Source organism: Myiozetetes cayanensis, unplaced genomic scaffold (assembly GCF_022539395.1).
Source record: "Myiozetetes cayanensis isolate MyiCay16 unplaced genomic scaffold, myiCay2020 scf21, whole genome shotgun sequence".
NCBI lineage: Eukaryota > Metazoa > Chordata > Aves > Passeriformes > Tyrannidae > Myiozetetes > Myiozetetes cayanensis.
This window is the reverse complement of record NW_026087423.1, coordinates 5,857,642-5,875,600: the sequence shown is the minus strand read 5'-3', so window position 1 is coordinate 5,875,600 and position 17,959 is coordinate 5,857,642. Positions and strand designations below refer to the sequence as shown.

General features: G+C 44.7%; 1 protein-coding gene across 1 annotated transcript in view; it reads left to right on the top strand.

Moving 5' to 3' along the window:
* The first annotated feature begins 10,125 nt into the window (after positions 1 to 10,125).
* The window catches only part of HIC2 (HIC ZBTB transcriptional repressor 2), a 71,550-nt gene continuing 63,716 nt past the window's right edge, over positions 10,126 to 17,959 (top strand). Inside the window, exon 1 of the mRNA XM_050318591.1 lies at positions 10,126 to 10,233. The gene's annotated coding sequence lies outside the window, so the exon portion shown is untranslated. The remainder of the gene's footprint in view (positions 10,234 to 17,959) is intronic.

Genomic DNA, 17,959 nt, shown 5'->3' with positions numbered 1-17,959 from the left:
AGTCAGCAGGCAGATGGGTCTCCCCTCCCCACAGCTCTGTGATTTACTGCATGCACACAAAGCCAGAGCAACATGAGTGCCTCCTGTATGATTTATAGAGGCGTGGGTTGCTCATCTAAGCAGAGGAGTGGGATGCAGAAATGCTTGTGCTCTAACCAGTTTCTGACATGGAATCCTGCGGCCCAAGGCATGACAGGTTGTTTCTCAGCCTCTGTGCAAGTTCCCAGTTCTCAAAGCAAATCCTGAGCCTTTTCCAATGTGCTGCTGAAGGTTCCAGGAGAATGGGGAGAGCTTGAAGAATTCCCTGGCTGTTCCACTCCAGTCCCTTTCCTTCTGTGTATCCAGCTCTCCGCTCATTCAGCCTGAAGAGTGAGTACTGTCCAGCCACTTGGGATGCACGAAGGTGCAATGGTTTCCTCCAGGAGCCTCTGGGACAGCCCATGCAGCAGGTCTGTTGTGAGGGATGCAAAGGGCAGCGGTGTTCTTGTTCATCTCTTTCACAGACACATAACTTCTGGTCCTTCAAAGCTCCAGAATTTTCCTTTGGCCCTTGTTTGTCTGAGCACTTGGAATGAATCTCTGCCCCTTTGTTTCTCTATTTGTACAATTATTAGTGTAAAATTTCTTGCTCTGTATCCTTCTCCAGTGTTTGTAAAACCACTGAATGTGTAGCCTCCTAAATGCTACATTTTTACTGAGAAGCTAAAGATACTTTTCAGCAAATAGTGTTGATGATACCTATTGTTTTGCTTTCTACATCAAGTTTGATGTTTAGTACATATTTTGGATAGGTAGACTATTACCTGGAAATATGTCACACCGTTTGCAAATTTATGTCGAGGAGCGGGACCAGCATCACAGCTGAGGACATCAAATTTGTCTCCAGAAGTTAAGCAAAAGTTGAAAATATTTTGCTCTGATTCAGCCCCGAGTCCTGTGAGGGACACCCTTAGCCTGTGAACACCCCATGGGTGGCACAAGATGGCCACTGTGACGACTTTGGTGTTCCTGGTCGATATCTGCAGTTGCCTGACCTTGCACCATTCTGTCACCCATCCTTGGTTAGAGCAGCCTAAAAGCTGCTGTTAATGACAGGCTGGCCCAGGGGCAATAGAAGAGCACCAGGATTTCCACCTTTATCTGGGTTTCTAGTATTTTGCTTTTTATTTGCATTGTCCTTAAGCTAAAATGAGAACACTGCCAGAGATTTGTGCTTCCAGAGAAACAGAAGGAAAAAAACCCACAATGTAAGTATTAAAAAAGAGCAAAGAGCAGCAGAGGGTCCTCATTCCCATGCACAACCCCTGAACTGGTACTGGAGATCTGCAAGAAAGCGTCACTCAGCCCTCAGTGCTGATACAGACAACAATGAAAGTAAATCGCCCCAAACATTCATAACCAGCCCTCTGTCTGCCCCTGAAAAAACCCCAATCTCTTGTTCTTTGTCCTCTGAACTATAGTCACCTTGCATTACACGGTACGAAATGACTGGCCAGGCTTTCCATTGCCGCTGGCACTAATCACAGAAGATGAATATGAACTGACCAATGGTGTGTTTATAACCTTGTTTAACAATGTCAGGCACTGGGCTGGAGTCTCTCTCCCTTTCATCCATATCATTCCAGTGGCCCCAGCATAGTAATTTCAGGTTTACACCAGCACCAGTGAAGTCAGACTCAAACAGAAAGGTGCTTTTAGCACAGAAAAATCCAACCCCATTTTTGAAAAGTAAACAGAACGAGAAGTATCGGAACCCAGTGAATTTCTTTGCTTTGCAACTCAGGTGCACCCAAAAGCCACTTTCCATGAAGGCAGCACAGTGTATGATAGAGTGAGAGGGCCTGGCCTCTGAAGATCAGATCCCCTGCCAGCATAAGGCCAAACATGTTTCACCCTCATGTATTTTCATGAACTCTTGAAAAACCACAGTAAATACAGTCCATGTAGGTACCAAACAAGAAAACTTATCTCTGGCGGTAGAAAAACTTTTATCTTGTATCACCAGTGCCCTGCTGGCACTGGAACATATTTATTTTTTATCATTCAGTGACCTTTGATACCAGCAACTAGAGAGGCTGCCAAGCTGCCCATGGGCTCTTCCATGCCAGTCTTTATCTGCTTTGTATTTTGGGCAGTCTGAAATTGAACTCTGCCTGTTTGGGAAGAGGCAGGCAGGGGAGGTGCCCTGAGCACGTGGCTGTGTGTTGTGTATGTTGTGTGTGTGCCTGTGTGTGTGACACTGATTCTGAGGCCATCTCAGTTAATACACACTTATGTATGGGTGCAGGTAACCAAGGGCACTGCAGTTTCTTTCTCTTATTCAATATAAAAAGTGCTATTTGCATGGCTGTTAGCTTTAAAGGGCAGCCTTCAGCTAGGCTACAACATATTCAGTATTCTGGTGTCTACTTTAGATGGAAAAGAGCCTTTTTGTTGTCCTTGTATCCTGTATCTTCTCTACGACATTCATCAAAAACACTGCTGTGACCTGGACAAAACCAGAGTACTCCCTTGGTTTGTACTTTACCCTGGGCAGTGCCAGCTTTGGGGAGCTTGCATAGCCCAGTTACTCTAACACAGTTTCATTTTTTTCAGTTAATTCCCAGCTGGAAAAGCAAATGTCACCCTGATCTAACTGTCCTGGAAACCACAGGACATGGCTCATATTCACCTACGTGTAACTCACTGAGAAAATGCCAAGCTAGGGAGGGAAGAAAATGTGGCTTTTAGTTGGACCTCCCCTGACTAAATCAAGGTAAAATTACGTATGGCCTTTGTCTAAGTGCCACTGCTTGAGCAGCAATCTCATTACACATGGTAACACGTAAGCTTAAAAGCATTCAGCTAAAACCAATCCTTCTGCTGTCCCCTGGTCACCAACTGGCAACAAAGCTCCACATTGACACCAATCTGGCAACCTGTAGAGTTTGCCCTCTATTACATTTTGCTTCTCTAAGCACAGCTATTATTGGAACTGCTTACTTGACCATATTGCATGCTTTACCTCCATCTGACAATAATTCATTCTTCCAGCTTGCAACATTAATTACTTATGCATACTATACACACTGCCACCCCCAAGTACATATACATGAAGAAAGCAAAAGGATTTTCTGTACAGCTGAAGGTGGTGGGGTTTTTTCCCATCATTTTTACCTATTGTGAGGACAAGAAGAGATTTTTAGATTATCTACAACTTGAAAGTCACCACCAGAAATACTCGGAAATTTGTATTAACAAATACAGGCTGGCTCTGTAGGTTATTAAAGACAATACAAATTATAGCTCAGTGTCTCTATGCTGCCCAACACCAAATAGAAGCAAAACTTCACTTCAATATGTATTTATGGAGGGATGTGTGTGTACACACACATATATGTACTTCCATGTAAAAAAAAGCCAAAATAAAAACTGAACTGAGAAAAAGCTGGTCAAAACCACACACATGCCTTTACTGACTAATACTTTCCTAACTGTAACATCAGAAACATAAGACTGGAGGACATCCTGGCCCTTCAGAAATTCCCACCACTACCAGCAAGGTGCATCCCTCACACCCATGGGGCAGCATCTGTCTGTAAAGCTGCAGTTTTCAGCTCTCTGCTCTTGTTGGAGAGCTCACGCCTCTTTGGATTACACTGGACATCCTGGTAGACTAATACCTGTCCTAACATCTGTGGTGAGATCCTGCACAACAGACATGATGTCCAGCAGTGCCTTGTGTAATGTCAGTGGTGCCTTCCTATTGCTGCTGGAAGAATCTTGTCTGGGATCACATTTGTCACCTCTGTCACTCCCTCAGGTACTGACGGTTCACAGTCAACCAATGACAAACTAACAAGGACATTTGTTTTCTATTTTGTCTGTTGTTGCAGTCAGTTTTATTCCTTAAAGAGAACCTACTTTTCTGGAGGTAGGTTCTGGAGACTGACATATCCACAGAACAGTTATCCTAAATCAAGAATCCAGCAGAGGCAGCAGAGACCTCCATTCTCAGGGTATCTTCTTGTTTCAGTGCTTGCAGGAGCAGCCTCGGATCAGCTTGAAGAAGATGCCCAATTTTCAATGGTTAGTGGTGAAGTGCATCCAAACGTGTGTTTGCTTTTGTATGGAATTACATCCCATTTCCATTGCTTTCACTGTCTTCCAGCACACCAGCTGCAATACTCTGGTGCTGTTAATGCTGATGCCTCTTGACTGTTTCATCAGAACATTTTGTTATTACTCTCCAGCTTAAATGACAAGAGATCATTAGAGTGAATATTAAACAAGTTCAGTCTTGAATCACTAGAAATCTCTATCCCAATAGAAATCTACTGGCACCTCTCCTTCAGACAATTCCTCATGCATTTTACTGCTCTCTTACTAATCCCCATCTTCTCCATCTTAATGAATAACTTCCCATGTGGCATCATATCAAATGCTTGACTAAAATCCATATAGATTAGATCTACTACATTTCCTCTTGCTTAGAAAATCAGTTATCTCTGCAAAGATATAGTCCAGGATACTCGGCAAAATCAGTGTTGTGGTTGCATTTTATCCTGTTTATCTTGTCTTTTGCTCTGTCTTTTTTTTTTTTTCTGGTTAAATATATTTTTCTTCAAAACTCTTCTGAAAGTCTGAGATGGTCTCAAAATCAATGAGCTCAGTGGCTACTGAGATAACTTTCCAGTAACTTTTAAAATAAAAGTATTATATCTACTATTTCCAAATCATGCAAGAACAAGCTCCAAATAAAAATCTTATTTCAAATGCTTGCTGTCAATCTGGTACTTGTTCCTTTGGAATTCTGGGATGAAAATGTTAAGCTTTTCTTTTTTTATTTATTTGCTTTCACTTTTATTGTGATAATTCCCATTTTCTTCCCAACTAATCATGCTGGTTTTGCTCCTTTCTTCAACTCCATTGTTCCTCTTAAAGCTATGGCAAAGCTTTCATTTAGATTTTGGGTACAAAAGTATTTTTAATCTTTTCCTTGTCCACACACTTCATAGTAGTACCAGTTCTTTTCTTGTTCCCTGTTTATTTAAATGGCTGAAGAAATGTTTCATTTTCTACTTAATTTCCTCCTGACATCGATTTGAGAGTTATTTGCAGCAAATCTCTCTCTGTTCTGAGCACACATAGGTAGTGGGTTTGTTCATCACTTGTTTTCCTTACTTTTATTGCTCTCCCCTAGTCCATTGCAGTGATGCCATTGCACAGATTGTATTAACCAACAGGGTAGACATAGTTAAATACAGATGTTTTGTAGACAGGTACAGAGTGAACATATTTGCAATGAAATTCACAGGCCAACAGAAATCAAAGATCTTGTTATAATGGAAGCAGTGTTTTTAGATGATTTAGAGTCACAAACCCCGTTGCCTCAGCCCTGCTCATGCCAGAATTTCTAGCAAAAAGCTTCAGCTTGTAGCAATAAAAATATTGTATGTTTCTTCTCTTCCAAGGAAATGAAAACTTTCTATCAGAAAGAACACAACAGAAGCAGAGTGGACAAAATAGTACCTTGTACAAACACTAAACCACTAACCTAATTTTTGAAACTGTTACCCTCTGTTGTGGGTTTTTTTTTTCTTTTAATTGGGTTCTAACCCCATTATTTTGAGCAGAACCCTCACAAGGCAAACCAATGCACAGCTGAGGGAACCTGTGACCAGGCACAGCATAAAACTAGCTCTGAATTGGGGACCTTTGTGGCTATTTTTGATACCAAGGATTCAAATTACGTTTACAGTTTCTGATTTTCCTTGATTACATATGAGTCTCTTAAACTATTTTCGTTTCCAGGTGTGGAAAAATTATTTGTAGAATTTCTGCACTGTCAAGTTTTGAATTGGTAAAAACAGGAACAGATATGAGAAATTCAGATATCACTACACAGAGGTCAAAATACAACATTCTGTGTATCCATCTGCCAGTCAAAAGACCAGAAGCAGCAGTGGGGGAACCAACCAATCAGTGAATAATGAAGGAGTGTTACTGAGGATGTGTATTCATACATAGCCCATTTGCAGCTAAGAGAGAAAAGATTTTCCAAACCCATTTTAGCATAAAATTGGAGTGTCCTCCATGGATATCTGCGAGTCTTTTGTAAAAACTTTCCAGATACATAAGTCTGACTGTAGAGGGATATTTCTGTTGGGGGGGGACAGTGAAATAACTTCTTAATTTCATGAGTTATCCTCAGCTGTTCTGGTACCACTCAAGCACAGATTCCTGGGTCACTGCAATGCTTCAGACGGTGCCTGTTTCAGTTCCAGACCAATCTTCTGGCTCTCAGCACTTTTTGTGGCACTGTCAGAACTACACCACTGCAGACACAATGACTGCAAACCTCTGCTAAGAAATTTATCTTTTTTTAGTTTATTTATAGAGCTAAATCGTTTTCTATTCTTGAGAGCAGGCTGCTTACCCCTCACTTTCACCTCTCCTTCAGACTTAAACCCGGAGCTGGTATTCTCTGCCTTGCGTATTTTGCTTAGTTCCTTGAATTACAGTTTTTCTCTTTTCGTTTCAGCTTTTCTGCCCAGCTTCACCCATCGGTTCCCTACTGTAAACAACTGTTTTGCCTGCTAGATGGCACTGGCCATCCACCAGCGCTGGGACTGAAGGCAGGTGGCACTGAAGAGCCGCAAGGGCACATGGCCACTCTCTGGTCCTTATTCTGTTTACTTTCTGCAATGGCATTTTCTTTGCTCAAATTACTTCACTCCTCACCCACAGCACTCGCTTGCCACTATAATAATTCTACCTCTGTCCTCTTCTTGTTCTATGATGAGTATAAACTTGCTGTTAGCACTGCTAAAAAGAGCTGGAGCTGCTTCTGAACCCCTCAGTTTGTTGAAAATGACTGAAAACAATCAGAAGCCCTGAAATCCCTCTGGGTTTCAAGTCACTGACTTGAGTCTAAATATTTTGCAAACAATAATTTACTGGGGGGGGGGGACACAATTCATTAAACTTTTCTGCTTGAAAGCAGCTTTTACAGAGCTATTTGTGAATAGATATAAGGCCAAATATATAAGGATGGTGTGAAATCTGCTTGTTCTGAATTCTTTGTAAACTGTTAGGACAAAAATCTGTTGGTCATGGCTACCTTGGATGTGCTGCATTCAACGATAGTGTCGAACAGTATTTTATGTGTTCTCATCAACACAGTGAGGAGGAAGTTGAAGCTTTCATTTGTGTCTGCAGGGCACAATGCACTGCTGCCATCCTCTCGGTGCTCTTTTCAATAAAAGTGCTAAAAACCCCACAGTCAAACAAAATTAGCAAACAAAGCTAATGACAAGTATCAAGCTGGAAATAGAAGAGCCTCTTTCTTTAAAGTATCCACAAGCCAAAAGCATCCTTCAGAACACACTCACTGTGCCAGTGTCTGTAAGTAGAAGTGCCACCATTACCCTCCCAGTCCAGCCTTTCACCTCAGATCGCTGCTCTCTGCACCTGAGCAACGTTTGCTTTTCACACACATGGGCACGTTTCACCCCGTGCCAGATGTGCCCACAGTGGGTGTGATTTCTTGGAACTTGAGGGTGTACCCTCTGTTTGGATGGCAAGTTCCCTGGCTGTGGTTGCTTGGAGACATTACAGGTATCATGGTATCTGCCTTGCGTGCCTGTAGATGTTTTCCAGGTAGGTGTGGCCATACTTCTCCTTGGCTCATCAGATTCTCCACAGATGTCCAGGGTTCTAGTGACAGAGCCAGGTCTAATTTTCTCATTAATTCTTTTTCAACCTTATAATTATCACATATATATAAAGCTGGATGCAGTACTGCATCATACCATATCATTTCTAGGTGCCAGACAGCTAATTTCTACCTTTTTTTTTGGTCTCCTCACCACTGCAAATGTGTCTATCTCTCCATTTCCTTAGGGATGCTGAGAACTGTTCATCCCCAAACCTAGAGAAGATTCAAATACAAGTAAAGTTTTTTAGACTAAATGTTGTGGTGGCATTTTAGGATGTTTCTCCCCGTCTTCCCAACTTTATTCCCTCCCTTCACTCTTAAAAGTTAACACCTGCCTAGCAAAGTTGGCAGACAGGCTGAAATGCTTGTGCCTCAAGCCATTCCTGTGAAAAACCTGGCACCTTTGTTCAAATGTCTGATGAAAGCGGGTTTGAACTAAGATGTTGGTCTGTGAACTGGCAGGGGCACACAGACTGCTGTGGGGTGGGGAGCTTCAGCGGAAGGAAGATGAGGGCAGATGGTGGCATTGTTGAGGTCTTGAGATGCCACACAAAGATTGACAAAAGCAGGTCTTTCTAAACTCAGATGTCTAAACTTGCCTGAAAAAACTCTGTGATGCATTTTGTCCCTGTTTAGATAACACAGTGCAAGGACTTCTGTGTATTTGCCTACCAATTCCTCTGGCACAGCGTGAAGCAAATGGCTACCTACACCTCCCTGGCTATTTGCAAGGCCACTTTGCTTTAAAATACAGCACAGAGCAGCACCACCAATCTTAAATTAACTTTCCTGGTGGGGGAAGAGTCTTGAATTGATCTTTATCTACTTCACTGGGTCTTGTGCTGACAGTCAGGTTTGCTGTTCTCACCACTGTTAAAGTGTTCTGCTCTTTATTGGGTGTACTGTGAACAAACCACCAGTCCAGACCCTTCTGATACGGCTGTTGTGATTTACCTTATCTTTATTTGCTCCTCAAGCCACTTTGGTAAGGCTGAAGAAACCATCTCCTGCAAAAACTTTGAACTCTGGATGAGCAACTAGAAAATATCTTTATTATCAGGGACAGAGAGCTTAGGCTGCAGCTGGGATCCAGCTGAAGTGCATGCAAACTGCAGGGATCTGCACAGGAAGTGGCTGAGAGAGTCGCTGGCGTTGTGGCTATTAGGGAATTATTAGGCACGTGTTAAATGTAGGCTCAGCTTCACTAATGAATCACCTTGCTCAGGCTACGGAGAGTTTTGGTTATGGTGGCTGTCAGGGTACAGAGGGAAAGAAAATATCATCTCACAATTGCAGCTAATACAGTGATTCTTACACGGGATAGTGGATTTACTCCTGTGTGTGATTACAATAACAGTGTTTATATGCATTGCTCCTGTTATTGCAGATTAATTAGCTACTGAAGGAAGAAAGTGCTACAAAAGTATAATTCAGATTTCTGCACAGTCATACTTTGTGGCAATAGTCAGTACAATTGAGGTGATATCAATTTACTTAACATTTCACAAAATAATAGGTTGAGTTTGCAGGCTGGGCACATGTTTAGTGCAAGCATCCAAATAGCCCTTCTTGCTCAGTGTGATTACTGATGTGCTTCAAATTAAGCATGCACAGAAATCTTGCAGGACCAGGGATGCCAAACACTAATAACTTTTCTCCCCAATATACTTCCAATAGGTAAATAACTAAAAAAAATGCACAAAACAAAACTTCAGTTTCTACGGATCTTGTGGGTGCAAAGGCCATGTCTGTATCTGTGTCCTGGATGGTGCAAAATGCAGTGACAGTCTTTAACACATAGACAGGAGTGACAAAAAGCTAATATGCAAATAGTGCTATACATGATGTTCCAAAAATTTGTGTATAAGGCTCATTTCAGATTCCAATACATGTACAAGCTGTAATCTGTATTATTTCTCCTAACACACACTTGAGAGTTCATCAGTGATGGGTGAAACAATCTTAACAAATGTCTTTTTCCTTGCTCAGAACCTGGGAGGGAGCAGCAGTATTTGGGTTGCCGGGAGCAGTGGTCGGGCTCTAGGCTGGGTTTCGGGGTGTGGGTGGCAGGGGAAGGGGGGCGGCTCGGGGTGGGGGAAGCCTTGGTCCCCCGGTGGGAATTACCCCGCTCCCTGTCCCTTTCCCAGCCCCGTCGCGGCAACATTTATTGCAACAGCAGGAAATTGCTTATTACTAAACTAGCTGGCAAGGGAGCGGAGCCGATGCTGTTCCACACTGGCACAGCAATTGCTTAGCTGCTGCTTTCCCTGTCTCTCCTTGTTCCGCTCTTTCTTCTTCTTCTTCCCCCTCTTTCTCTCCTCTCTCCCTCTCTCTCTCCTCTTCTTTTTTTCATTTTGGCTTCTATTCAAATGTGGGTCAGGGGTGAGCGGCTCCCAACGTCACAAGCTTGCAAGATGGCGCTGGGAGGAAGGCTGTGAGATGAGGAACAGGCTGGTATAAACCGAGAGGACAGGAGAGGGAGAGGAGGAGAGGGGAAGGGGAAGAAAAGCTGCTGCTCCAGATGCAATAAGAAGGTAACGCGGCGCGGGGCGCGGGTCCCGCGGGGCGGCCGGGCGCTGCCGGGCTCCGCGGTGCAGCCCAGCCCCGCTCCCCCGCTCTTTATTCGCAGCCCCGGTGCTTTGCCCATCTGCACGGGTCCGCTCGGGAGAGTCGCCGGGGTGGCGGGGGTATTCCCTTGTTCCCTGCCCTGCATCAGCCATGCCCGGTACCGGCGGTACTTTCATTGAAAAAAAACCCAAGATCGTTCCCCGTGCCCCCTCTCTCCGTGCCCCGGGCCCCCTGCCCTCGCTGTCCCGGCGCGCTGCCCCGTTGCTTCGGGGGCCGGGGCGTGCATCGCTGTGCCGGCCACCGTGCCTGTCTAGGGGTTGCAAATGCTGGTTATTTGGCTGAAGCGGCTGGAAACTTTCCCCCTCCTCCCGTGCCATTTGTGTGTGTGTGTGTGTGTGTGTGTACGGGTGTGCGCTGCCCCTTCCCCGGCGGCGGTGGGGTCGGGGCGGGGGGCCGCAGCTGCTGCCCGCCGGGGCTGGCCGGCGTGGGGCTGAGCGGCGGGGAGCGCAGGCAGCCCCGGAGCAGCCGCCCGCTCCCCATCCCCACTCGCCCCTGCAACTGAGCCGTATTTTATTTTATTTTATTTTATTTTTCCCCGAAAGGAGAGAGCGGAGCCCCGGGGTGCCGGGGGGCGTGTTTGTGCCGGGGATCTGGCCGCATTGTGGAGGAGAGGGCAGGAAAGGGGCTCCCGGGACTTGCATCCCCTCCTTTCCCCCCCGCGGTCCATCCGCCGGGCTGCGAGGCGACAAGCCAGGCCGGCATCACCCAACCCCGGCGCCGGCCCCAGCCCCACCGAGCACCCCCTGCCCTACCGGGACCGCGGTGAACTTTTGCCCTGGCTCCCCCCTTCCCCGCCGCCCCCCTCGGTCGCTCGGGATCGCGGAGGGAAAGACCCGCCGGCTCCGCTCGCTCTGCCCGTCGCTGCCGGTCTCTGGCTTTTGTTACGGCCCCATCTCGGACGCAATGGACGGAGCAGGATCGCGCACCCTCCCGCGGCCGGGGGCTCCCTGGACCCTGCCCGCCGGCTTTGTGCCCCGCAGGAAATGCGCGTTCCCCGGCCGCGCCGGCCAGCGCAGAGCTGTCCACCCCATTTGAAAAAAAAAATTTAAAATTTAAATAGTACGTCCAGGCTGGCAATATTGCTGCCGAGGCGCTCGACATCGCAGCTGAGGGAACCGGGAGGGCTGGTGGCTGCCCGCGGCTGCCCGGTCCGGGTGAGCGGCGCCGCGGAGCCGGACCGGGCTCTGCATCCCCCGGCGCGCCGGTGCCGGTGCCAGCTCGGCGGCGGGGGGAGCCGGGCTTTTTGTGTGTTTTTTCTGGTTGCATTTAAAAGCAAAGCCAAGCCGGCGGGGAGAGTGGGGGCGGGGGAGGCAGCGTGCCGGCCCCCTGCGCGGTGCGCGGCCCGGGGAGCCCCGCGGTGCCCGCAGCGCCCAGCCCGCGCCCGGCCCCTTCGATACGGGGCGAGAGCCGGCGGGGAAGTCAATAATTGACTTCTGCTTGGCCGGGTCCCAGGTGGAAGTGGGCACGGCGGCGGCGGCGGCTCTCGGCGCGCCCCCCGTTATCGGGGCCGCCAGCCGCGCTCCTCCCGGGGGCTCCGCGCCCGCCGGACACCGCGCCTGGCCCCGCGGAGCGCGGATGTACACCCGGGGGCCGGACACTCGAAACTTTCTGCTTCCAAGTCCACAGCCTTGGAGAACTCGGGTGGCCTCGGCGCGTCCATTGGCGGGTAACTTGGCGTTAGTATCTGCGAGTGGGGCGGGGGTGTACACACCTTTACATAGAATTAATGAATTATATGTGGAACTAAGTGTTTTAGCAGACAGTTACCGAAATCACCCAGGATGTAACTTTGCTGTTAGAATAAATCTGAGAGAACAGCCAGAAACCAGTTAAGAGCATCAGAATTACATTCTGCTAATGAACTGTCCTTTGACCAAAACTGGTTTAAATTTGTTGCAGAATGCTGTTTATATTTGAATAGCTCCCAAGTTTTTCCACAAATTAAAGGGGAAAACAATATGCAATAGTCACTTTCATTGGAAAATGTCAGAACTATGAGCAGATGTTTGCTGTGCCTGATAAATACAGTGTATAAACAACTAATATTTCAAGATGACTTATTACTATTTTTTATGACTCAGAACTATTGTAATATACTACAGTGGCTCTGGAGAGAAAGCTGTAAATGACTCCTTAGGATTTCACAGCAAATCTACATGGGGAAAATGACATATGGAAAGAAAATTGACTTATTTCCACAACTGCAAGTGGCCTCCTTTTTGCGCCTTTTCATTAGCAATCTAATCCTAAAAGCATTAGGAGCAATTATTTGCAGTGGTGCCTGACATTCTAGGTCTAATTATTTAAATCAGTTTAACTTTTGATGGTTGACCCATTAGGTCAAATCTGTGTGCCCTTTGTTATATTTATTAAAAAAAAAAAAAAGGAGGAGGGGGGCGTCTTCAAACTTGCCACCTGCTACTGACATATCATTTTAGCTCTGGAGGAGATCAGCATTAAGAATAAGCAACCTCTTACATTTGTTACTTTCCATTCTAACACGGGAAGGGACACCCCGTGTTAAGTGCCTTATTCTCTGGCGTCTAAAATCCATTGCTTAATCACTACAGACTTGTGTGGCCACAGGAGTGTAAGCAGGAGGAATGGGAGAATCCGAGGATACGGCAGGTTTTCCCTATGTCATGCTTCCTAATCTACGTGAAATGCAGATGAGACGCACGTACATAAAAGGGATGATTTTTCAGTGTTTGGTGGAAAAGCTTCTTCCAAGGATCCGCGAGAGCTCTAAATCTTTAATGCATAAAGAAACATCTCATGTTAGTATTCACATACGTTGCTGGGCGGAATGACTTATGGATGTGTAGATAGTAATAAGTATTGCAAGATGCTTGAAGCACTTGGTATCACGTGATGTGCTGTAGTGTCAGTGCTGAATTGTTTGGCAGAAGCCGATGTGTGACAAGGGGTGGGGGGAGAGAGGAGAGAAAGAGAAGGTGAGAGGCCTGATTCCAGGAGGGTACATGTTCAGTTTATTTCGATTAGTTGTTTAAAATAACTAGAACACAACCTAATGCTAAGCAGTTTGGCTGTATGATGGATTTTAAACTCTGTAAAACAGCCACCGCAGCCCAAAATTGGTGGTCACAGCATGAAATTTGAAGTTGTGAACAGCAGATCTTGCAATGAGAGTTCCCGTTTTCCAGCATCTTTACAGTCCATAGTAATTAAGAACTGTCAAACATAAAACTGTATGTTGTACATTCCTTTGACCTTGCAGAAAATAGTACATGGCTATTCTTTGAGCTCCTGCTGCCTTCTTTGATGATAGATGTAGGGAAATGGGATAATGTTTGAAAACCGAGGTGCATTTGCCTTCGTATCAGAGCTCCTGTTTGTGCTGACTGCAGCATTTAACCCTCTCATCCAGTCTGATGAGTATATCGTGTGTTGACAGGCAGAGGTATTGGTAGGATGGGGTTGTCATGTTTTCTCTGCAGAAACCCAAGTTTCTCATCCCCAAACCAAATCTGACTGATAAAGTGTACGAGCAAAACTGCAGCTTCTGACAACAGCTGGGGAAGAACGTTGCCACAAAGCGGCATTTCAGCCTGCAGCAAATGTGGTGTTGGAGCAGGAGAAAGCAAAATCACATTTGTGACATAGCCATTATATTGGCTGTATTGTGACAGGCGAAGCTCAATGGGAAGGGACCATTTCAGCATCAGTGGACATGCCTTCCCTGCTGGGCTTGGAGAAAAATTAACAGGGCTCAGCTGTGGGATTGCAACAACAGAGCGTCGACCCAACCGTAAGCAGGAGAATATATTTTAAAAAATAAAGATGATTTCTCCTTTGGTTTGGTGATGATCACACTACCAGTGATTGAGCCACTAGAGCTGCTTAAATTGGTTTTTGTCTTGCTGTAGTATCAGGAGCAAGGACAATGCATTGCAATAGGGATTTCACTCTGCTGTGCAGTAGCTCATTGGTGAAGAAGCTGCATTGGTTCACTCGAGTCTCTTTTAATCAGCAGTGACAGCGTGCTTAGTTCTCCCAAAAGCAGCAGAAACAACGTTAAAAAGATGTTCCTGAGAGTTGTATTTTCTTGTTCAGTTAGCATCTCCAGGTTCCAACAGGATGCCAGTTTTAAGCTGGGTTTCTTTCCTTGAAGTGTATGTGTATTGTGCTAGCTGTCCAAACTTGTAAGTTACTCACGCTTCTTGTTTGTAATTCCTGGAAAGAAAATTCACCCTCCAGTGCTGGCTCCCACAAAACAAGGAAGAAATGAAACAGTGAGGTTAATCCTGAATTTTAAGCTGGTACAAAATGAGTTGTTACAATAGCTGTAAAGGAGAAGACTACAACACTGCAATAGCTGTACCTGCTGTAAGTGACAGGTGGGAGAAATGTTGTTCTTTTTCATCTGTGTTTGGATGACGGCCCAGTGCTGGCCACAAACTGCAATCCAGGATTAATCCTCACATAGTGTTTTCTTTCTATATATCAGATTTCTCATTTTCTTAATAAGCACAGCCTACCATGCACTTCAAGTCAGCTGTTCTGGAGTGGAAGCGACAGGGTTTTGCGTTATTGAAATGACGGCTCTCATGCTTTCCTGGAGCCTGTATTGTTTGACCAGGGCAGGGCGGAGGGTGATCCTTGTAATCACAAATCCTAAACAGGGATTCTGGTTACTGATTTTGCTTAATGGAAAGGGGTGGGGAATGTACTTTATCCAGGATTACATCTGTATTATATCACATTTTCGGATGTGCACCCTGAGGATTTGAAGGGCCTAAAAAGTGATCTTTTAAACTGAAAACCTCAAGCAGGCGTTCGGAAATGGACCCGTTGTGGGGTTCCTTCACTTGCTCTCTTGGTAACAGAGAAAAGACAAACTGCTGAGCTTGGCTGCAGAAAGTGTCAGAAGACACATGCACATACAGCTAAGCTGGGAGAGGAAGGGTCTGAGTCTTCAGCTGGCAGTAAGAATTGTTTAGAGAAGTGCAAGGAGTTAGTCTGTTGCTCAAAAATGTCATCAGGGAACTCTCACAGTAAGAGTAGCCCTGAAAACAGAGTGAACTTCTTGCTTCTGTTGCTGAATGTTCTGAGAGATCTATGCAGGAGCTAGGAACAATCCCCTCTTGATCTTCCAGCTTTAGACACTGGATGGAAAAACTTGCCAGTGTTGTCCTTGCCCAGGTTCTGGATGGGAGGTAGTAAGCATTTCATGTCAGTACACTGGCCCGAGGCATTTGCTGTCCTTCAGTCCCCTGGGTAAGGGAGAAGGGGATGGCTTTCCATAATACATCAGTTTGCTCTATCCGCTCCCTTCCCCCACTGAACCAAACACTGTGCAAGATAAAATTGTCTTCAAATCAGTCTTTTGCCATGAGTTTAAAAAGGATACAAGATGGACTGACTGGGGAGAGGCCTCGTGGTAAACAGCCTGACTCTGCTCTTCATGCTGGGCTAGTCCCATTCATTCCTGGACTGGTTTAAGATGACATGGGTGTACAGCAGATTCCTTCCCCTAAACGTGTGCTCATTTCTCATTGTGTAAAGAACCATTCAGTGAGGGGATTCAGTTTTCCAGGAGTCACATAAAGGCACTGCCATGTAGGACTGCTCTTACTGCATTCCCATCTGCTGTCAAGATGCCACCAGCCAGTTTGACAGTTTGGAAATCTTTTCTCTTGTTCGATAAAGAACAGAATAGAGTAGTTTGCATTGCTAGTTTTAACTGAGAATTGAAATCAGCCGACAAGAAACCTGATTTTAAAGCTTGCTTGTTTGTCTATGTGGTAGGTACTCTCCAGCAGAAAGACTGGATGTCACTGGTTTGTACCTATTAAAACATGTTGATGTGCAACTAAAAATAACTTTAAAGTAAATTTGATGTTATTTTCTCTTAAGCAGGGTTTAACACATTCAGGCTATGATCTAACATGCAAATCAAAACCAAAAGTAATTTACTGGCTTATTGTTTCTGAGAAGTGGCTCAAGCAACTTCTTATATGGCATTAAATTCAATGAAATACTAAACCTGAGTATTTTGAAGTGTTAAGTAAAAATATTTAGAAAATACTTTCTTATCAAAATACTTTCTGATGACCTCCTGAGGTCCTATGTGACTTATTCTGTGATTTTTATTCAGCTCCAGTTTAAATGCAGAGCAAAGGAAGTGTTCTTAGAGCAAAAGGGAACAGATTATTTTTTAGTTATGTTGCTCTTTTCTAGTTTGGAACTAGCAGATACTAGTCTCCAACACCTAGTTTTGATTTGGAGGGCAGTAGTCTTTTCTGTCCTGCCTCTCCTCAAATCTCAGTTGCTTTCTGCAGTCTGAAAGAACTGGTTATTGAACTAAAACTGAAAAAAACAGCCTCTCTGATGCGAAGGTTTAGTGAACTGCCCAGAGTGATGAAATAAGAAAGTAGTGGTTTTCTCTGTTTAGGGACTGATTTTCGTCAAAACTTCACTAGCAAACACATACAACTGAAGACTGACTTAAACAAGACCATTTAAAAGAAGGTTTGAAATTATCCCAGTGTATAGTGAGACTCAAATTTGTGCTGTTTGTATTTCTCCTACCCCTGGAAGGATGAGATGCTTTGTTTTTCCTTGTTTCTGTTTACCTTTACAAAGTATCCAGAATGTTCCTCACGTGGAACTTTTTGCTTAAACTTCTCAAGTCCTTGAAAAAACTCTTTGTTCTTTTCTAGGCAGTTCACATGTTCTTAGACAATGTGATATTAGCAATATGATTATGCCCAGTTTTCAAAGAAAAACGTGGATGGTCTTCTAGGCAGGGAAAATATCTACCAAAGTTGTAGATGGGAGGGAATCCACTAAAAACTATAAATCTGTGTCCACATCTATGAAGTGTCCATTTCCAGAACCATAGCACCAAAATGCTCAATAATGGGAATTCTGGCATGAGAGTGAGAGTCATAGCGTAATTCTTCAGATGTCAGTGGACTGGTGTTTGCCTGAGTGTGTTTTAAAAGTAATGTAAATTATGACTTGAAAAGTTTTACCCAGAAAACTTGGTTATAAGCATTTACTTTTATAAATTGGTGCAGTGGCTGAATGTTTGCCCACAGTTAATTCTTCAGGGTAAGCTTGTGCTCTAAGGAGCTCTGCTTCTGTCCCTGGTTTAATTTTTCCACGCTATGGTCATGAAGGAAGTTAGGCAACTTCAGTTTTCTTCATCTTTAAAGTATGGAGAAGACAATGTCCTTGGTTTGTCTCGTATATTTATCTTATAAATGCTCATCATATTTAAAAGTTTGCATAATGGGACCCTGACCTTAGCAACAGCCTGTAAATGCTGTCATCATACACATAATTCTAATAAAGCTTCAGAATGGTAAAGTTGCCAAAGGATTATGCGAAAGCCACAGTGGGGGAAGGAGGCTAGAGAAGATTGCTCTCCAGTCCTTCAGAAATGCTACATTTCTTAGTCTCCACTGTACTTTATCAAACAAGGCTTTCAAAAGTGTAATGAAAAGTGAAACGTGCCGGCTATAAAAATTATTCACTTTTTGCTACAGCATTGAAAGTATTAACGAGACTGTACTCCCCTACAGTGAACAGGGGACTTTCTGGAAGGTCTGTTTTGCACTGAGAGTCTCTTCCTGGAAATAAAGAAATACCTCTAAAAAATCCCTC